Raw genomic sequence first — 23,475 nt, forward strand, 5'->3', positions numbered from 1 at the left:
TCACTTTCGACATTTGATATGTTGTCTATGTTCTATTCTGAATACAATATCAGTTTTTGAGATTTGTAAGTTATTGCATTCTGTTTTTATTTACAATTTGTTCTTTGTCCCAACTTTTTCACTCTTTGTTTCATTGCAGCCATTTGCTAAAATCAAAAAGTTCATTTTATTTCTCATTAATGTACACTCAGCACCCCATCTTGACAGAAAAAAACAGAAATGTAGAAACTTTTGCAAATTTATTAAAAAAGAAAAACTGAAATATCACATGGTCATAAGTATTCAGACCCTTTGCTGTGACACTCATATTTAACTCACATGCTGTCCATTTCTTCTGATCCTCCTTGAGATGGTTCTACTCCTTCATTGGAGTCCAGCTGTGTTTAATTAAACTGATTGGACTTGATTAGGAAAGGCACACACATAAGACCTTACAGCTCACAGTGCATGTCAGAGCAAATGAGAATCATGAGGTCGAAGGAACTGCCCAAGGAGCTCAGAGACAGAATTGTGGCAAGGCACAGATCTGGCCAAGGTTACAAAAGAATTTCTGCAGCACTCAAGGTTCCTAAGAGCACAGTGGCCTCCATAATCCTTAAATAGAAGAAGTTTGGGACGACCAGAACTGTTCCTAGACCTGGCCGTCCAGCCAAACTGAGCAATCGTGGGAGAAGAGCCTTGGTGAGAGAGGTAAAGAAGAACCCAAAGATCACTGTGGCTGAGCTCCAGAGATGCAGTAGGGAGATGGGAGAAAGTTCCACAAAGTCAACTATCACTGCAGCCCTCCACCAGTCGGGGCTTTATGGCAGAGTGGCCCGACGGAAGCCTCTCCTCAGTGCAAGACATATGAAAGCCCGCATAGAGTTTGCCAAAAAACACATGAAGGACTCCCAGACTATGAGAAATAAGATTCTCTGGTCTGATGAGACGAAGATTGAACTTTTTGGTGTTAATTCTAAGCGGTATGTGTGGAGAAAACCAGCCACTGCTCATCACCTGCCCAATACAATCCCAACAGTGAAACATGGTGGTGGCAGCATCATGCTATGGGGGTGTTTTTCAGCTGCAGGGACAGGACAACTGGTTGCAATTGAAGGAAAAATGAATGTGGCCAAGTACAGAGATATCCTAGAAGAAAACCTCTTCCAGAGTGCTCAGTGGCTTCGGAACAACTCTGTGACCATTCTTGACTGGCCCAGCCAAAGCCCTGACCTAAACCCAATTGAGCATCTCTGGAGAGACCTGAAAATGGCTGTCTACCAACGTTCACCATCCAACGTGACGGAACTGGAGAGGATCTGCAAGGAAGAATGGCAGAGGATCCCCAAATCCAGGTGTGAAAAACTTGTTGCATCATTCCCAAGAAGACTCATGGCTGTACTAGCTCAAAAGGGTGCTTCTACTCAATACTGAGCAAAGAGTCTGAATACTTATGACCATGTGATATTTCAGTTTTTCTTTTTTAATAAATTTGCAAAAATTTCTACATTTCTGGATTTTTCTGTCAAGATGGGGTGCTGAGTGTACATTAATGAAAATAAAATGAACTTTTTTTTTATTTTAGCAAATGGCTGCAATGAAACAAAGAGTGAAAAATTTAAAGGGGTCTGAATACTTTCCGTACCCACTATATATATATATATATATATATATATATATATATATATACACACACACAGTGGTGCTTGAAAGTTTGTGAACCCTTTAGAGTTTTCTATATTTCTGCATAAATATGACCTAAAACATCATCAGATTTTCACACAAGTCCTAAAAGTAGATAAAGAGAACCCAGTTAAACAAATGAAACAAACATATTATACTTGGTCATTTATTTATTGAGGAAAATGATCCAATGTTACATATCTGTGAGTGGCAAAAGTATGTGAACCTTTGCTTTCAGTATCTGGTGTGACCCCCTTGTGCAGCAATAACTGCAACTAAACGTTTCCGGTAACTGTTGATCAGTCCTGCACACCGGCTTGGAGGAATTTTAGCCCATTCCTCCATACAGAACAGCTTCAACTCTGGGATGTTAGTGGGTTTCCTCACATGAACTGCTCGCTTCAGGTCCTTCCACAACATTTTGATTGGATTAAGGTCAGGACTTTGACTTGGTCATTCCAAAACATTAACTTTATTCTTCTTTAACCATTCTTTGGTAGAACAACTTGTGTGCTTAGGACCATTGTCTTGCTGCATGACCCACCTTCTCTTGAGATTCAGTTCATGGACAGATGCCCTGACATTTTCCTTTAGAATTTACTGGGATGATTCAAAATTCATTGTTACATCAATGATGGGAAGCCATCCTGGCCCAGATGCAGCAAAACAGGCCCAAACCATGATACTACCACCATCATGTTTCACAGATGGGATAAGGTTCTTTTGCTAGAATGCAGTGTTTTCCTTTCTCCAAACATAACGCTTCTCATTTAAACCAAAAAGTTCTATTTTTTTCTCATCCAGCCACAAAACATTTTTCCAATAGCCTTCTGGCTTGTCCATGTGATCTTTAGCAAACTGCAGATGAGCAGCAATGTTCTTTTTGGAGAGCAGTGGCTTTCTCCTTGCAACCCTGCCATGCACACCATTGTTGTTCAGTGTTCTCCTGATGTTGGACTCATGAACATTAACATTAGCCAATGTGAGAGAGGCCTTCAGTTTCTTAGAAGTTACCCTGGGGTCCTTTTTGACCTCGCCGACTATTACACGCCTTGCTCTTGGAGTGATCTTTGTTGGTCGACCACTCCTGGGGAGGGTAACAATGGTCTTGATTTTCCTCTATTTGTATACAGTCTGTCTGACTGTGGATTGGTGGAGTCCAAACTCTTTAGAGATGGTTTTGTAACCTTTTCCAGCCTGATGGGCATCAACAACACTTTTTCTGAGGTCCTCAGAAATCTCCTTTGTTCGTGGTATGATATATTTCCAAAAACATGTGTTGTGAAGATCAGACTTTGATAGATCCCTGTTCTTTAAATAAAAGAGGGTGCCCACTTACATGTGATTGTCATCCCATTGATTGAAAGCACCTGACTCTAATTTCACCTTCAAATTAACTGCTAATCCTAAAGGTTCACATACTTTTGCCACTCACAGATACGTAATATTGGATCATTTTCCTCAATAAATAAATGACCAAGTATAATATTTTTGTCTCATTTGTTTAACTGGGTTCTCTTTATCTACTTTTAGGACTTGTGTGAAAATCTGATGATGTTTTAGGTCATATTTATGCAGAAATATAGAAAACTCTAAAGGGTTCACAAACTTTCAAGCACCACTGTATATATGTGTGTGTGTGTGTGTGTGTGTGTGTATATATATATATATATATATATATATATATATATATATATATATATATATATATATATAAAATATACACGTGTGTGTGTGAATATATGTGTGTATATAAAATTATTCAGCATTAATGATGCCTTCCCAGATGTGCAAGCTATCCATTCCATGTGCACTAATGCACCCTCATATCATCACACATGCTGGCTTTTGAACTGTTGATAACAAGCCAGATGGTCCCTTTCCTCCTTAGCCCGGAGGGCGCAGTGTCCATGATTTCCAAAAAAAAAAAGTTATTCTTAAATTGTTGCACTGTTTGCCCACACAGTCTTTCACAGAGAGGTGAACCCCTCCCCATCTTTACTTCTGAGAGACCCCACCTCTCTGAGATGCTCTTTTTATACCCAGTCATGTTACTGACCTGTTGCAAATTAACCAAATTATTTTTTTTCACATGACACATCTCTTTCAGTCTTTTCTTGCCCCTGTACCAATTTTTTAAAACATGTTTCTGGCGCTAAATTCAAAAGGAGCATATAGTTTTCTAAATACAATAAGATTTCTCATTTTTGACATTTGATATATTGTCTTTGTACTATTTTCAATGAAATATAGGGTTTCCATGGTTTGCAAATCACTGCATTTTGTTTTTACTTACATTTAGTGTCCCAACTTTTTTTTTTGAATTGGGGTTGTAACTTAAGCTAGATTTTGAGTCGCCAAACATTCTTCCACACAACTATTTATGGTGTAAATAAAAACGTAACAGGTCTTTGATTTCTCAATTATTTTATCTCTATTATCTGACAAGTGATTGAAGATCATTCATGCAGTATTACTGTGTGGACTACATGGAACTGTACTGCAATCTGTTGTCAGTGGAAATTGAGCATATAAGGATAGCAAAAATACTGTATCTGAAGGATAAAAGGTTTGTGTTTTTCAAGGCAATGACATGTAGTTTGTCACACTGATGGCAGATGTGGAAAAAGGAGTTATTTTAAAATGTGATGAGGGAAACACAGACTCACAGCCCCAATTTCAGGCCACAATTTCAATAGTTTCTGCTCAGAGGGGGCTACAGGAGGACAATCAGTAACTGTGTGCTCAGATAAAGAGACTGCTAAAGTAATTTAGACATCAGCTTCCAGACACTGAAACACAGAGATATACACACATGCATTATATTCAGTATACACACAAACTGTGCAAAGAGTGACTGTAACAACTCTTGGACTTTTGGAGAAACAGAGGAACTGGGAACAGGCTTCAAAAGAGGTGAGTTCTTTTATTTAGCACACTTTTCAGTGACAGCTCAACACTTAACCCCTTTGACATAATGTGTATAATAATACACATGAAGTTCCATAGCATTTTTCCTTGTGCCTGAAGGGGATAAACATGCACACACACATGGGGTGATGCTGCTCTGTCTCTCATTCCTGACTGTCTGAAAGGCCCACAGAGACACAGGTTAATAGACAGCCAGTAATTTGACACAGGTGCACCTCCTCACATGTTACCTGTTAGTTCAGCCTGCATCCTCGCCATTCACAGCTGATGCTCGACCATGATCCCACAGCCACGTACCCCCACCGCTCAACTCAGGCTGAGGAGCCATCTGACCTGAAGCTGACTCTCCCCCCTGGAGGGAGAGGTAATCTGCCACCACCATCTGTGCCCCCAGCCTATGGACCACCTCGAATTAAAAGGGCTGAAGGGCCAGATACCAATGGGTGATCTGCGCATTGCCATCCTTCATGTGGTGGAGCTACTAGAGTGAGACATGGTTGGAAAAGAGGGTGAATGGGACTCTTAGCAGGTAGTAGTTGAGAGTGAGGACTGCCCATTTGATGACCAGACACTCCTTTTCTATCGTGCTGTACTTTGACTCTGGCATGGAGAACTTGTGGTTGATATACAGCACCGGATGCTCCTTCCCCTACACCACCTGGGACAAAACAGCCCCCAGCCCTCTGTCTGATGCGTTGGTCTGTAAAACAAAAGGGAGAGAAAAGTCAGGAGAATGCAACAGTGGGCCCGCACGAAACTGCCTTTACCTGAGCAAAAGTCCGTTTGCACAGCTCTGTCCACTAGACTGGATCTGGTGTCCCCTTTTTAGTGAGGTCAGTCAGCGGACTGCTGACATATGAAAAGTTAGGCACAAATTGGCAAAAATAGCCAGCCAGCACCAGGAACTGCCTCATCCCCTTTTTGGTCTTAGGTCGCAGGCAGGCCACAATCGCTGCAGTCTTATCAATTTAGGGACGCACCTGCCCATGACCCAAGTGGAAGCCCAGATACCATACTTCCACCCATCCAATTGCACAGTTTTTCAGGTTTGCTGTGAGCCCAGCATGCCTCAGTGACCTCAGGACCGCCCTGAGATGTTGTAGATGCCACTCCCAATCGTTACTACCCAATCGACATAAATGATTATGTCATCTAAGTAGGCTGCCACATACACATTGTAGGGACAGAGAATTCAGTCCATGAGATGATGAAACATGGCGGGAGCCCCAAACAACCCGAAAGGAAGGGTGACAAATTGGTGTAAGCCAAACACAGTGTAAAAGGCCATTTTCTCACGGGATAATGCAGTCAAGGGGATCTGCCAATATCCCTTTGTCAAATTCAGTGTCGAGTAAAAGCAAGCTGTGCCTAGCCGATCAAGCAGTTCATCAATGTAGGGCATCGGATATGCATCAAATTTAGACACCGCATTGACGTTTCTATAGTCTACACAGAACCAGACTGACCTGTCAGTCTTGGGAACCAAGACTACTGGGTTGTTCCAGTCACTGTACGACTCCTCAATTACTCCCATTTAAGCTTAGCCTGGAGTTCATCCTGAACCACATTTTTCTTGTGTTCAGGGAGCCAATCTGGGCAGCTGCACACCCACACCCCTGGGGGAATCTCAATGTGGTGTTCTATGAGGTTAGTGCAACCAGGGAGGGGCGAGAACACATCAGAAAATTCCTTCTGCAACCACCGTCTGGGATGGTGAGAGGTGGTCTCCACAGGGGACTGGAATGAATTGCGCCACACTTTTTAGACTTACCTCTGGTCCCAGTTCCACCATCTCTGGGAACTACCATCTCCAGAGCCACAGGAACCTCCTCTCTCCATGGTTTCAGGAGATTGAGGTGGTAAATTTGACGTGTTACCCCATCTGGCCATTTGACCTCAAAGTTGACCTCCTCAATTCGCCATGTGATCTTAAAGGGCCCTTGCCAGTTGGCAAGCAATTTTGAACTTGAGGTGGGCAGTAAAATGAGGACTTTATCTCCTGGTGCAAATTCCCTTACCCATGTCCCTCTGTTGTGCAGGCGAGCTTGATGTTCTTGGGCCTGTAGCAAATTCTCCTGGGTTATGTGACTCAGTGCATGGAGTTTTGTTCTCAGGTCAAGAACATATTGAATTTCATTTTTACTTTGAGAAGGCCCCTCCTTCCAATTTTCTTTAATGATGTCAAAGACACCACAGGGTTTGCGCTCATACAGGAATTAAAAAGGGGAAAACCCGGTGGAGGCTTGTGGGACCTTGCACCCTGCAAACAACAGAGGGTTGAGCCACCTGTCCCAATTTTTAGAATCCCCATGAATGAACTTATGAATTATGTTTTTAAGTGTTTGGTTAAATTGTTCGACCAGCCTGTCTGTTTGCAGATGATAAACACTAGTACAAATCGATTTAATCCCCAATGATTCATATAATTCACGCAGTGTGCGTGACATAAAAGATTTCTTTAGGAATCCCAACTTGGGAGATAACACAGAAGAGCACCTCTGCAAAACTATGTGCTGAGACATTGCGGAGTGGCACTGCTTTCAGCTATCACGTTGCATAATCCACTATGACTAACACAAAGCAATACCTGCATGCAGATTGACCTAATGGCCTGATGAGATCCATGCCAATTCTTTCAAAAGGGATCTCCATCAGTGGCAATGGGTGCAATAGCACTTTTGGTGTGGCTGCTGGATTTACCAGCTGGCATTTGCGACATGCTGCACACCACCTGCAGACATTGGCACGAATCCCTGGCCAAAAGAAAGGGCCATGAGATGATTCAGTGTTTTATCCTGCCTCAAATGCCCAGGCATAGGATTATAATGAGCTCCATGGAATAAAAGTTCCCTACAGCTCTTCAGGACCAACAACTGTGTCATCTTTTCTTTTGTTTGAGTGTCCTGCGTCACTCGATACAGCCTATACTTAATAATATAAAAGTATAGGAAGGAAAGTGCAATGTTAGGCTGGAGGATTTGGCCATCAATTCCTTTCACTTGGTCAAAGGCGCATCTCAGAGACTTGTCACATGTCTGCTCCAATGGGAAATCCCCTAAGGGATTCCCCAGAGAGGGAGGAGGGCTATCTCCACTCTCTGTGTCATCATGATGCAGAGTTGACGCTGGTGTGCCTGAGACCGCTTCCCCAGCCAATGTTGCAAAGGGATCCCCCCTGTGATGTGCTATTGCAGGACTTACCCACTACTATTTGTTTCATTCATGTTTCAATCCTCAGCCAATCTGTTCCCAGAATCAGTGGGTGAGTGAGAATCAGACTAAGCACAGCCTCTACACTATGATTTTCTCCCAAGAAATGGACAGTGATGGGCATCAACAGATATTTGTGTGTATCACCGTGCACACACTTAACCTTCACCAAATGTGCATTTCCCAGGGCCCAGCATTGAGTCAGACTTTGATGTATAGAGGTCTGATTACAACCTGAATCCACCAAAACCTGATGTGTACCCCCTTGAATATTCACAGCTATCCTGTATATTCCCGCTTGATCAGGGGATGCCTGAAGTGCATCAGGGATGCAAATCAGTAGCCTCACCTCCTTGTGGAAGTGCCGATTCCCTGCCTTCCTTCCCTGCTTACAGACCTGCCCGGGCTCACTCGTGGTTCTGGCGGGCATGGATGAGTTCAGCTATGGAGAGAGAGAGGGGGTTAATGGCGGCACAGACAGAGAAGGAGAAGAGAGAGTAGATACACTGGGATAGACACAGGTGCGGGGAGCGGGTTTTGGGGGAGTTGGCCCCTGCTTTCTCGTGGCTGGGGTAGGGGAGGGGTGAGGAGAGAGGGGGAGAAGGAGAAAGCAAAAGTGAGAGAGAGAGAGAGAGAGAGAGAGAGAGAGAGGAAGTTGTAGCACAGCTTGTTTCCAGATACACCATCAGATGATCCTCTGCCAGTCGGACTGCCTCCTCCAGTGATGTCATTTGGTGACACCAGATCCACACTGATGTCCCACTTGGCAGCTGGGCAATGAACTGCACCAGTGCCACTCACTCAATGATGGATTTGATGTCACACTTGCTGGCCAACAGCCACTGCTGGCAGGCATCTCGGAGCTGTTGTGTGAATGTGAATGGCCAGCCCACTTCGCCGTAATCCAGCAAACGGAAGTGCTGGCGCTGATCTTTGGGGCTGTGGCCGATCTGCTGTACGATGGCTCACTTCAGGTGGGGGTACTCCAGCATGTTGGTGGCCAGGAGCTGTCGAGCTGTGAGCTGGGCTTCCCCCGACAGGAGTGGCAGTAGGCGAGCCACCCGCTGAGAGGTTGGCCATGAGCTCACCTCCGCGACACACACAAACAGCTTGAGGAAGGCATCTGGGTCGTCCTGTGGCCCCAGCTTCACCAGCTGGACAGGCACGCTGGCCACAGAAATGATGGCTAGAGCACCTGCAGACTGGATCTAGCTCCGTATCACCTGTCGGTCCTCTGCCTGGGGTTCGAGCAGAGCCTGGAAGTGCCAGCCCTGATCTACCATCAGCGTGAGGCAGGTGTGCTGCTGGCATCGGAGGTCTTCAGTGAGCATTTGGAGGAGCTCTCTGACTGGTTCAGATCCCATGGCAGCTTGACTTGACTTGTGGTTTGATTTCCCTTTTGTTTGAATTTGACAAATAAGGAATTAAGTTACTGTGCACTTGAATTAATTCCCCTAAAATACAGTGTTTAATCACAAGAAATTATTTTAATGATGTCATTGAATTTTCCACTTAACATAAAAACCTTTAAAAGACCCTTAATGACCCCTGCTGTGTGTTAAAACAATTATGTGGAGACCATAATGCCTCCACACTCACTGCTCCAGCAGAAGCTAAACTGAGGCAATAATGACAGAGATTGTTGCCAGGCAACAGCTCAGCTGTTATACAACAGCATTAGGTACTAGTCGTCACAAAACCACAAAGCTTATAAAAACTATAAAAGCTTTTATAAGTGGCCCTATGTGCCCATGGCTTAATGTAAAAATGTTGAAATGCAAATATACATTCCTCCTATTCAATCTATCTGCATTGCCAGTTCATCTTTGTCTATTTCTCAATCTTCCCCTGACTTCAGCTCTTTAAGGTAGACTGCCTTTCAGATTTTTCAAGTTTAGATCATAAAAATAATTTTCCCTGATACCCAATTATTTTTGTTTAGTGGACCAAAAGCTACTGAATTCAAATAACAGACTTCCACATGTTTTTTTAATAGAACAATGATGGTGGTGGGATGACTCCGTCAGTTCTGCCATTGAGGAGAAAACGTGCAAGTGGAAAGCCTGGAAGAAGGGTGGCAGTAAAGAAGATTACCTGCAAGCTAAACGTATAGCTAAAAAAGAAGTTTGCACGGCAAAAAAAGAGAGTTGAGGTGGGCAGTTTTGCAAATGTAGAGAAAGGTGATGAAGATATCTTTTGAATTGCGAAACAGATGAAGAAGGTAAATAAGGATGTGGTGGGTGAGTGCTGTGTCAGGGATGATCGCAGAAACCTCACACTCAGTACTGAGGCAAAAGCGAAGGCTTGGAAGGATCATTATGAGCGATTATTAAATGTGGAGTTCCCTTGGTTGGTTGATGACCTGCCGACAGCAGAACCAGTACTTGGTCCCCCCATCCTCATTACCACTGAAATGATGGCAGAAGCAATCAATAAGATGAAGCAAAGCAAAGCTCCTGGTCCCTCTGGCATTGTGACCGAAATGTTAAAAGCCTCAGCTGAGGTCAGTTGCCCACTTCTCTGTGACCTTGCAAATGCCATAATCGCTGAGAAAGTAATTCCAGACGATTGGAACATGAGTCATATAATCAATCTGTATAAGGGCAAAGGTGATGCCTTAGATAGAGGAAGTTACCGGGGGCTAAAGCTAACAGAGCACTGTCTTAAGGTAGTCGAGAGGGTACTGGAGAAGATCATTCGTTCACTGGTGGAAATAGATGAGATGCAGTTTGGTTTTGTACCTGGCAAGGGTACCAACGATGCTATTTTCATCTTGCGTCAGCTGCAAGAAAAACATCTGGAGAAAAGCAAGAACCTGTATCTTGCCTTTGTTGATCTAGAAAAAGCTTTCAATCATGTACCTCATGAGGTACTATGGTGGGCGATGAGGAGATTGGGTATACCAGAATGGCTAATTTGTACTGTGAAAGCCATGTACTCAAAAGCGATGAGTAGAGTCAGGGTTGACAACTCCTTCAGTGACAGTTTTGATGTCCAAGTCGGGGTCCACCAGGGCTCAGTATTGAGTCCTCTGTTGTTCATCATTGTTCTTGAGGCCTTGTCTCATAATTTTAATTACGTTATTTTCCGTGTTAACATGCAAAAGACTAAGATCATGATCTCCGGACCAAACCTGGAAACACTGAAGGACTCTGGTGAACATCCTTGTGGTGTGTGCAGGAAGGGGGTTGGTGTTAATTCCATCCACTGCACTGGCTGTGCCCACTGGATTCACAAGAAGTGTAGTGGTATCTGTGTCAGATTAAGGCCAAATCCCTCTTTCAAGTGCAACAGATGTCTTGGTAAAGCCTGTCCCATTGATGGCAGACCACTTGACTCCTTGACAGTCAATGACCATCAGCTTGCAGTTGTTGATTCTTTTTGCTATCTGGGAGATAGCATATCTGCAGGTGGTGGCTGTGAGGCTGCCACAATAACCAGAGTCAGAGCTGCCTGGGGGAAGTTTAGGGAGCAGATGCCGATACTCTGCGCTAAAAGTCTGTCCCTGCACACCCGTAGCAAAGTCTACGATAGCTGTGTTAGGGGGGCCTTGCTTTATGCTTATGAAAGCTAGCCCTTGAAAAGATCTGACCTGGCACGTCTCCAGAGGAATGAGAGGGCCATGCTCCATTGGATGTGTGCTATCAAGCCTACAAATAGCATCAGTACACATGACCTTCGCCTAAGGCTAAACATAAAAGATCTTGATTTAGTCCTCAGGCAGAACTGTCTTAGATGGTTTGGCCATGTCCAGCGGAGTGTGTCTTGGACCAAGAAGATCTGTTCCTTCCAGGTGCATGGACGTAGAACACGCGGAAGGCCACGAAAGAGCTGGCAAGAGGTGTTGCGAGAAGATCTTAAGTTATCTGGACTACATACCAGAGATGCTGCTAATCGCGATTTGTGGAGGGAAAGAATAAATACCATGTGCCGTCAAACCCACATTGGTGGAAACATTGACATAAACGGATAGTGAGTGAGTAATGAATTTAGGCCCATGTGGCCCTAAATTCATTAATTGTTCTATTTAAAAAAAATAGTGGCCCTAAATTCTTCGCTATTTTTTCCTGCTTCGCCATGACCCAATTCAAGATACTACATCATGCATCACATGGTGGACTTCGCCGTTTGTGCAAGGCATTGTGGGATACAAATTTGAAACAAGAGAAAAATGGAGGATGTGAGTGTGTGAATGAAATGTGAAAGACCAACTACAGTAATGGAAAGCGAGAGGAAAAGATGTTATGTTGCGAAAGAAAGGAAATGCAGGACCAAACTAATAAATATCAGTGGTCATCGAGCACCTCGGTGTGTACAGCTGTTCATTTAGTGACGGAATGATGGAATTGTCAGTGCACGATCAAGGTAAACCTGTCGATGGCAGTAATGCAACAGCCATAAAACCAAAAAGAAGAAGAAGAAGGAGGTAAACCTGTGCATGCACACACTGGACTTTTTCTGTCTGCTTGATTGCGTGAAGCAAGTGATTTCATGCACAATATTTGCTAGGGAATCTCCTCAAATTAAATATCTTCCCAGCCACAGAATGGCCTTTTTTTTGAGATATTACAGAAATAAACGTCACAATGACCAAATTTTAGAGGGAACTAAATTTCACCAATTTCATGAAATTGAAAGGCCGTATAGCTTTAGCAAGAATTCTGATCAACCTAAATGATTTACATGAAGTCAAATTATTCTCATTATTGGTAAATGAACTAAAAGGTATATTTTAGTGTGATGTTACTCTGTGTGGAATAATACTAGGCCTATTGTTAAAGATCTAATATAAAAAGAACATTAATAATCAATCACTACGTTTGAAGCAAAATTTGTAAATGGTTATGCTTATATCTACATTTAGAATAACCTTAATCTCAATGCTAATCTGAGAGAATACACTCAAAGATTTCCTGAATAATGAGAGCTGCACAGCTGGACAAATCTTTTTGGAAGATTACTTTCATGCAATACAAGTGAATAAGTCCTACAGTTTTATTATTCAGCACTTAACAAGCTGCCACTTTACTGTTCTGTGTGACTAATGTTTTGGATTCAAAAATTCATTTTCAAAAATGTCTTGCTTAGGTTATTAATGTACAGCATATAAGCATACATTCTTTGTTAAACAGGTTTTCTTGGAGTACTGGGGGAATTTTTTTCCAATGCACTATTTTGCTGCTATTGCAAATTAGAACTTTGTCGTTGGAAAACTGTATTTTTTAATACTATACTAACCTCACGTTAGTATTTAGACTGACATTACTCTTGTCCCTGACCTAGTGAGCCAGTATGATGCTGTATTTATTGATAGAGACTTCAAAGAACATCTATAATTCATTCTGGATAAGGCTGTCTGCCAAATGCCATAAATATAGTTGTAGAGCTTGGCAGTGGCAGAAAGCATCCATATGTTGTGCTGGATAATGGAGATAAGGGTTGTTTTACAATCAGGGTACACAAGGTAAAAATCACATTTAACACTTATTATCTTCAATATCAAAAGGCTTGACTAAATAAACTTGCTTGTTTATTGTAGCCCTGTGATAGCTCTATTTACCATGCAAAAAAAAATTGGTGATAATGTTATTTTTGGTGAATGTATGGCAATATATGTCATATTTAGCAAAATTACTCGTGTCATTTAGAAAAAGTGCTTTTTTTGACCACAGGTAGCCCCAAAAAGGATGCACTTAAATAATTCTTTATACCATAAAACAAATATTTGGTTCCATATCATTGGAAACATAGTTAAGTTTTAATGTTTAATGCCAGTAAGTTTTCAGACTATTTTGTTCAAATTAGTATGTAATTGTGTCAAAAAAATGTCCTCTCCAAGACAGCTAATTTTTCAATATAAAATAACATATCTAAAATGATTATTTTCATCCTAAATGTGGTCAAGATATTGGGACATAAATAGTAGAGACAACTAACACAAAGCTTACAGCCTTATATTTAAAAGCACTATGGAAGTAGTGGATTCTGAATTGTCAAAAAAAATGTCCTCTCCAAGAATCACTTCATTTGTTTTTCCCATCTTATAGCAGATTATACAAAACTACCATACACATATGTCAAAAAATTACCTGAAATCTGTTCTTTAACTTGTCCTTCACTTAAAAACTGGTACAAGAACCAGTTTGAATCAATTTGAATTTTGGACCCCTGTGACACAAACTTTGTACCCTGATTGTAAAACAACCCATAATGCAATGCCTGCCTTATCTAAAACTGCAGGCCAAATTGCTTCTTCCATTGACCATCTCCAGTCATTCAAACAATCATAGAAGTCTTGCTGGTAATATTAATATAAATGTGGAACAACTAATCAAGGCAAAAAGAAAATGTTGACTACATTAGAATACTCAAAAGATGACAGAAAAAGACTTCTTGAAATTATCAAGACAGTGTCCCCTTCATAGTTGTGCAAAACCCTATGTTCAAATTCTGTAGGCTAGAAACTTGTACCAATATTTGTTTAAAATCACTAAGCCACTTGGGGTCTGACAAGAAAAAACACAAGACTCTTTCTATTTATCTTGTCCTTGTCCATGTTGTTCTGAATCTTTGTCCCATTGTAGGTCAAATATTAATCAAATGCTGCCAGTTTTGCTGTGTAACAAACAGGACTTTAAATTCTTAAATGCTTAAATAGAAAAGTATGGGTGGCACGGTGGTGTAGTGGTTAGCACTGTCGCCTCACAGCAAGAAGGTTCTGAGTTTGAGCCCAGTGGCTGACGGGGACCTTTCTGTGTGGAGTTTGCATGTTCTCCCCGTGTCTGCGTGGGTTTCCTCCGGGTGCTCCGGTTTCCCCCACAGTCCAAAGACATGCACGTTAGGCTAATTGGAGGCTCTAAATTGACTGTAGGTGTGAATGGTTGTTTGTCTCTTTATATCAGTCCTGCAATGATCTGGCGACTTGTCCAGGGTGTACCCCGCCTCTTGCCCATAGTCACTTGGAATAGGCTCCAGCTTGCCTGCAACCCTGCACAGGATAAGCGGTTACAGATAATGGATGGATTAAATAGAAAAGTGCAGGAGACAATTTTGGTTCACAAAATATTGATTTTGTTGAAAATTTCCAGAAGAGCAACATCTTTTACTGACATTGTGATATTGGCAGATGGAAATTTCAGTCATCTTTTTATGCAAAAGCCTTAAATTGGAGAGCCAATTCAAGCTGAATGAGCATGACTTGGATGCCTGTGGCAGAGATAGTGTAGTTGGTGTCAACTTTAATTCAAAGTTTAATGATTTAAAACACATTTTCACATTTGCCAGCCAGAATTAATACCATGCCTGAATTATGAATTTTTTGAAAGAGTATCATCTTGTGATTCAAGAAAAATGGTATGTATTAAAAAATATCATATTAATCATCTCAAATACCTTGGCAGTAATGCAAATGAAAAATCATGGGCAGTTCAACTTAGATGGCTGTGCTTATACATAATTTATCTCCTCTTAAGACCTCTTTGATAAGCTCAGTCATCCTTATGATGATGAAATATGGCAGCTGGTGCTACAACTCAGAGAAATAGTAAAAAAAAAAAAAACCTCAACTCTTGCCATTACTGAATGCCCGACGTATAACAGTCCTGGCAGAGGAATATTAGGAGACCTGTCAAATGACATTTCCAAATCATACTTTAGGACATTATCACTGTACACCTCAGCCCATTCATTCAGTTGTAGATGCAAGTTGAGTGGAGGCACTCCTACTTTAAGCATTGTGCCCTGATATTCCACAACTTTAAGACCTTGACTGATAGTTTAGCAGAAAGACATCAAGAGTCTACATGTGCATTAGTCACAACCGTCTGGCTGAGAATTATCCTTTAATTGACTACTGCTTATCTGGTCTACCTGCTCTTCATCATTCATTTCTGTGGATCGATGAAAGGATGGAATGATGGATTTTTGGATGTTTTACTGACCCTGAGGGAAATTGTAGTGTTACAGTAACTATACCAAATGATACACATCGCAGTTACATATTAAATGTAAAAATATTATGAAAAGGAACAACACAAGAAGCCAGAGGCAGCAAGTACACTAAGGCTCTGTACACTAAGTTTTGTTCTGACGGTAGTGTGATTTATCCTAGAGCCTGATTGCTGTGATCAAATCTAATGTAGTACTGTTCAGCCTACAGTAAAAGATTGTGGTGCAGTGTGTTACTAATGATGCTTCTGTGATTATCCAAAGTATCATGCATGGGACGGAGCTCATAGTCCATAACAGCAAGCAGTTTACTGAGTGTCCAAGAAGGACCTCAGTTGCTGTTCTGTCCCTCCTTGTACACAGTTTCTTTATTGACATTCTGTCATCTAGGTGTATACCCAGGTACCTGTAGCTCAACACCATCTTTCATGACAGCATGACAGGGACTTGGACCTCCTGAAGTTCATCACCATCAGCACAATATTTTTCAGTTGTAGCTGGTTCATTTTGCCTTGGTCCATAAAGTCTTTCATCAACTTTGAAAAACTTTCACCACATAGCCCATATGAGGTGCAATCAAAAAGGTCAGAGACTGTTGCGAATGAACAGAGCATAGCATGGTCCTGCATTGCAGCAGGAATGAGCAGTAACTCTCATGAGTCAGTATGTCGCATAATGTTGTGCTGTCAACATCAGCACCTGCATTACACGCTTGTATGTGACACTGTTCACATGCACATTTGCAATTTTTTGCCTCAAACTTGTCCAACTCTGGAAATCAGCAATGGAGACCCTTGAAGTTCTTCAGCAAGCCTATGGCAAAGAAGTAATGAGCTGGGTGAGGTATTTTGAATGGCATTTGCACTTCAAGAAGGAGAGAATATCACTGGAGTACAATGAGAGTTCAGGGTGATCTAACAATTCTGATACACAATGAGCTCAATTTCTTGGACATTTCAAGGGTTGTGCTCATGAAGCATTTCAAGTGTTGTTGATTTCCAAGTTTGACATGGAATTTGATGTTTGCTCTCTGCTTACATTTGAAGTCCATAGTAAAGCCACAAGTGGGCGGCACGGTGGTGTAGTGGTTAGCGCTGTCGCCTCACAGCAAGAAGGTCCGGGTTCGAGCCCCGTGGCCGGCGAGGGCCTTTCTGTGTGGAGTTTGCATGTTCTCCCCGTGTCTGCATGGGTTTCCTCCGGGTGCTCCGGTTTCCCCCACAGTCCAAAGATATGCAGGTTAGGTTAACTGGTGACTCTAAATTGACCGTAGGTGTGAATGTGAGTGTGAATGGTTGTCTGTGTCTATGTGTCAGCCCTGTGATGACCTGGCGACTTATCCAGGGTGTACCCCGCCTTTCGCCCGTAGTCAGCTGGGATAGGCTCCAGCTTGCCTGCGACCCTGTAGAAGGATAAAGCGGCTAGAGATAATGAGATGAGATGAGATGAGATGAGATGAGATGAGTAAAGCCACAAAAGCTCATGTGCACAGTGTCACAAAATGCATGTGTAGCGCCCCCATGCCACTGCGATGGGCATGACACCTTAAATTAGCCAGAATCTCTCTTTGGGGTGCCCTGAGTTCTTTTAAGTTATATGGAAATGGTATTAATGTTTTAGGTTCTGAAATGTATGTGCTTATGAGCTCGTATAAACTGGTATTAATGAAGGAAATTCCTTGTGAAATAACCAATAACTCTGTAAATATAATGAAAATAGAAATCGCTTTACTTTCCAAAATATAAAAGAAATTACATAAAAATAAATATTAAAACCTTCTCATTTGTCTTCTGTTGTAATTAAAATTTAGTGTATTAAATGTACTGTCAAATCACTTTTCAACCTTTAAATTTCTTATAAACCAAATTTTACCATCAATCCAATGATTCCCTGTGAAACCCTCCACCCATCCATTATCTGTAGCCACATATCCTGTTCTACAGGGTTGCAGGCAAGCTGGAGCCTAGCCCAGCTGACTAAGGGTGAGAGGCAGGGTACACCCTGGACAAGTCACCAGGTTATTGCAGGGATGACACAGAGGCAAACAACCATTCACACCTACAGTCAATTTAGAGCAGGGGTCACCAAACTTTTTTCTCTGGGGGCCACATTGTCGTTCCTGACTGTGATGGGGGCCGGGGTCGGGTCAGCTATATCACATAGAATTGTATGACCCAGACAAATATGACCACCAGCAGGCCTCATTGTGTAGTAGAGATTACTAGCCTGGCACGGCCATCCCCACTACTATATCCATACTACTATATCAACACTTGATTCCTGGCACATATTTGTTTATCTTTACTAGTGGTTTGCAAAAGTAGTAATCAAGTCTTCACACTTTGTTTTAATTTGAAATACCACTGATATTCCATTTATTTATTTTCTAATAAAAATAATATCAAAGCTGTCAAGGTAAGAAACATCTGCCTATTTGAGGTGATTGACACTGGCAAAGGTGAGTGGAAAATTATAAATTGTAGGTAGGCCTGTTGATGATATTAATAATATAAATAATAATTGTATGCAGCACTTAATAAAGGTCAAATAAATAGGCCTATAAAATAAATACATTTAAAAAAACAGTGAAATTATAATAATATCAGCAATAGATCAATAGATCACAGCAGTTGTGCTGTGTCCTGCACGTCATTGCTCTCATCCATGGCCAAAGCAAAAAACTCGAATTCTGACGCTTTCTCATTCAGCTGGTCATACACGTTGTCCCCCAAATCTTCGGTTCGCCTGGTCATAGTAGGTGCGGAGAGACTCACCGCATTGAGCGCATCCTTCTTGTTGGGACACACCTCCTCGGCCACAGCAAGCATGCATACTTTAACAAAGTCCCCATCAGTAAACGGCTTTCCATGGGTAGCTAGTAGGTGAGCTACCTTATAGCTAGCTCAGACAGCAGCCTGGTTGATCTGGGTTTGGTGAAGGAATACATTCTGTTGTGCAGCCAGTCCGCATTTCATCCTCCGAATCCTGTCTTCTCTTGTTTGCCCTCGCAAACTAGCATACTCTTTGTGGCGGGTTTCATAGTGACGACGCAGATTATATTCTTTGAAAACCGGCACACTTTCTTTACATACAAGATAAACTGCACGGTCCTTACACTGAACGAAAAAATAATCGGTGGTCCACTGTTCTTTAAAAACTCTGCACTCTCTGTCAGCTTTTCGCTTACCGCTAGCCATTTTGCTGTCCTGAACACTGACAGTTCTCTGCGCATGCGCTGCCTGTCACTGCTTGATCGCGAGCATATGACGAAAATTCGGAAAATATGAATAGTTCATTTTATAACTAAATATCAATTTTAATTGATAAAATCAACAAAATACAAGATGCAGACATGTTATTATTTGCCAAAAAGCAATTTAAAAAAATAGGCCATGACCACTTTTGGGGATTGCCTCATAGGGCCGGTTCAAGTGATGGGGGGCAGAGGGGCTGGGGGGCCGGTCAAAGGGGGGTGGCGGGCCGGATCTGGCCCGCGGGCCGTAGTTTGGTGACCCCTTAGTTAAATTATGGTCAGACAACAGATTTTGTAATGGCTGAGAATAGGCCAGGCTATGTCCATAGGCCAAATTTAAACTGATTTATTTCACCTGTTTGTGAGAACACCAAGAAGAATGCATATGCACATGTAGGCTATATCTCTAAAATTGTATGCACTATAGCATGAACTTAAAAAGTAGATATGTGACCTCAACATAGCCTAGGCCAGAATCAACCTTACTAACCATTCCCCACAACTGAATGAATAAAGCAAGAATATGTGTACAAAAGTGAACACTTTAATGGAAGGTGCAACAAGCTGTTCAACACAGCAATATGGCCAAACTGTCAGAATGGTATGTTAAACAGAAACAAAAAAGAGACAAGTGATTTGAGAATATATACTACGGAAGCCAAGAGAGGCCCTTCATATAATCCTTTTTTTTATTCACCTTGTTATCCCGAGATAACGACATAATTAATTCAGGATCTCGAGAAAACAACACAACTAATTCGAGATCTCGAGAAAACAAAACCGTTATTTCGAGATCTCGAGAAAACAAAACAATTATTTCATGATCTCGAGTAAACAGCTGAGAAATGGTTCATTCAGGTGCGCCAAGAGACTTGTGATATGCTGACTTTGGGGCTATTTCTCATTCTGTATAGACGCAACTTTGGTCATTAGAATGTCTGGAATAATCGATCACCTAATAAGCCAATATTTTGATCAGGGGTTGACACAGGGAGAGATTGCATTAAGTCTTTTAATAAGGGATAATTTCAAAATTAGTCCGCAGCACCTCCGCAGAAGACTGGCCCGGCTTCGCCTCTACCGAAGGAGATATCCCGAGTTAACGAAGGAGATATCCCGAGATCCAGCTGAGATCATGAAATAATTTTGTTTTCTCGAGATCTCAAAATAACGGTTTTGTTTTCTCGAGATCTCGAATTAGTTGTGTTGTTTGCTCAAGATCCTGAATTAATTATGTCGTTATCTCGGGATAACAAGGTGAATTAAAAAAAAGATTACATGAAGGGCCTCTCGCGGCTTCCGTAAATATACACTCAAACAAAACAGCAATAAAGGAGGAGAGGGGCGACAGCCCGAGGAAAGCCCCCACAGGAGCGCACATCATTTGCAGCATAGGCTACCCAACTCAGTACAAGAACAAAGCACTTATAGTGTGTGCAGTAGGCTTCGTGCACATTGTTCTGCACCTCTCGGAGGAAGGGGTAGGTGCCCTGTAAATCTTTGGAAAAGGTACATTTTCGGCATAATTGTTGCGGCATTACTGCTGCTAGCTGCTAGACAAAGAACATTCGCGCCAGTTAATGTTTATTGTATTGTTGCATGGTAACACGTTCTGTTGTCTGGAATAATGTGGCTAAATAAACACCCATGCCACAGGGCCAGGGGGCAGTAACCAGGAAAGTTTGCGATTCCTGTCAATTCATCAAAATAGTAAATGCAGACATTTCTCCGCTAATGATTCCCATGCTGCTCAGTCGCAAACGTCGCGAGTGGCGAAAACCGGGACATACAGTATCCGTGTCCCGACAGACTTTTCTCGGGACACACAACCCCAAATCGGGACTGTCCCGGTAAAACCGGGACGTCTGGTCACCCTACACTAAACTGACTCATAACATGATTTTGGAGTCAATAAATTCTGCATACACAGTCACTGAAACTGTAATTATCTATCTGATAACTTTCTTCAACTAAACTCCCCTCTAGTGTCCTAAAGATGGAGTCAATACTGTGTAAACTCAACTTCCTATAATGCGAGCTCAGACTAGCTATCTGCTTTCTTCCGGCTCCTCCATCTCTCTCTCTCTTCCACTACAACAGGATCTGGGTAAAAGTTCACAGAAACTTTGCAGCCAATGAAATTATAGAAAATAAGATAGTCAAATGTTCAAAAATTAAATTAAAATAACAGGCGATGAAAAAATAAATACATTTTGGCATAGCACATGCAACCCCGAGGGCCTTTCTGTGTGGAGTTTCCATGTTCTCCCCGTGTCCGCATGGGTTTCCTCCGGGTGCTCCGGTTTCCCCCACAGTCCAAAGACATGCAGGTTAGGTTAACTGGTGACTCTAAATTGACCGTAGGTGTGAATGTGAGTGTGAATGGTTGTCTGTGTCTATGTGTCAGCCCTGTGATGACCTGGCGACTTGTCCAGGGTGTACCCCGCCTTTCGCCCGTAGTCAGCTGGGATAGGCTCCAGCTTGCCTGCGACCCTGTAGAAGGATAAAGTGGCTAGAGATAATGAGATGAGATGAGACATGCAACCCCCCCCCCCCTTTACATACACTTCTCAATATTTTCCAGTGCAAAGAAAACCAAAGAAAAATATAGCACAGGGCTACACATGTAAGACAGGTCCCAATGTTGATGGTGCATTGTCACGAAATAGACTGACTCACAAAAGTTACTGCTTGCTCCTGCTGCATGTGCTGACCATGCTGCACTCCATTACTTTGCAACAGGAACAGTCTTTGACCTTTTTGATCACATCTCATACTTGAGTAGTTAAAAAAAAAAACAGTGCTGCCTGTAATGTCCAAAAGGAGGTATGTTCTGTTCTGCACTCAGCTGTCTTATGTTCAGCTATTCTGCTATGCAGGAGGAAATTAAAGGTGAGCTAATACCAGCCTTTTCAGGTTTCCTATCATGTGTAATCTTAGAGGTAAAGGTGCTGCATCATTTAAGACTTTTGCTTTGCTCTGTTTTCCACAAAACAGGGACCTTTTCCAGGCTGCAGTTCAGATTGAAATGATGGTGGTTAATTCAACATATTTGCTTAGCATATAGTTTCAACGCTCTAGGGTCAACATGATCTGGGCTTGAAGCTTTGATTTAACTTGGGTCTTTCCTCACCTGGACTGTGGAGATTGTTAGGGCCTCTGCATGCTCTTGCGACAAGGCTTTCGCAGATAGCTTTTCGCAGACAGTTGTAATTTATCGTTGAGCGGGGTGTAATAGGCGTGCGCGATGTTATTCACCGCCACAACGCAAGGGGGCGCGAAGTTGCAAAATCGCTAGGAGTAGTTGGTGGGTGTGGTTAGTGGAGTGTTTATCCTCCGGTTACTTATAATGACTAGAACTGGAGTTGTATAGATGTACATACTTCCTCACTTCCTCAATCAACCGCTCTTCGTGCTGCTCCATCTTCGCTCATGTTTTTAAAAATGGCGGTCGTGAAAACAAAACAAACCGGGAAAGTAGGGAAGCGGAAGTGCGTGTACAGTGGATGTAGAGTGGACCAATCAGAGCCCTCTTGTCTGCAACGCTTTCTGCGAGGCTTCTGCGGTGGTCACAATTTTTGGGAGGTGCGCGCAGAGCATCTGTGAAGGGGGGGCTATGCAGACGCCATCTGCGACGCCATCTGCGAGGACTGCATTGTCAGCATAAATTGGCCTTTAGTCTGGGCTACAGGAGCAGTAGAGGGGGTGGAGATGGTAAATTCACTTATTCTGGTCAGTGTAAGCAGCAAGGTTTGGCAAGAAAGAAGGAGGCAGAGGGGAAATTCTTGACAGGTGGGAGAGTGAACCAGAGGGAGAGGAGGGGTGAACAGGAGGGCCATTGTCAAATTTAGCAAAGAACCAGTTGAACTTGGTCACCCATTCAAGGCTTCCTGTTGCTGATTTGCAGCTGGGCTAGTTGAAACTGGTGATGTTCTTTAGGCCTCTCTATGCCTTCCATGCATTCTTGTATTAGCTTGTTCTCCTGCTTCTTCCTTTAATCAGAATAAACCCCTTATTATTTTTAATTTGAAGCTCTCGCTGCACCTGCTTTGTTTTCACTTTATGTCCTTCTCTGAATGCTGTCTTATTTTGGTTGAGAAGAGATTAGCTCACTGTTTACCCATGTGATTGACAGAGTACTTCCCAGTCTGTGACCTCAAAGCAACCCAGCAGGGATTCTGTAGCCACCAGTGACCACTTCCTTACTTGTTGCTGTATATCAGGCTAATATATACAGTGGGCATGAGATGAATGAGGTAGTGGTCTGATCTTCCCAGCAGAGGATGAGCTGTAGAGATGTAGGCATCACTGACATTATGATACAAAAGTTCTGTGTCTTGCTCTTGCTCATCTTGTATTAAACAAATTGGTTACCAAACTGGTCAAATGTGGGTAGGGTCAAGTAGAGTCACTAAACACTATTACTATAATGCTGGGATGTTGGGTCCACAATGTCTTGATAGTTGTGTGTATGGG

Source organism: Neoarius graeffei, chromosome 22 (genome assembly GCF_027579695.1).
Source record: "Neoarius graeffei isolate fNeoGra1 chromosome 22, fNeoGra1.pri, whole genome shotgun sequence".
In the NCBI taxonomy this organism is placed as follows: domain Eukaryota; kingdom Metazoa; phylum Chordata; class Actinopteri; order Siluriformes; family Ariidae; genus Neoarius; species Neoarius graeffei.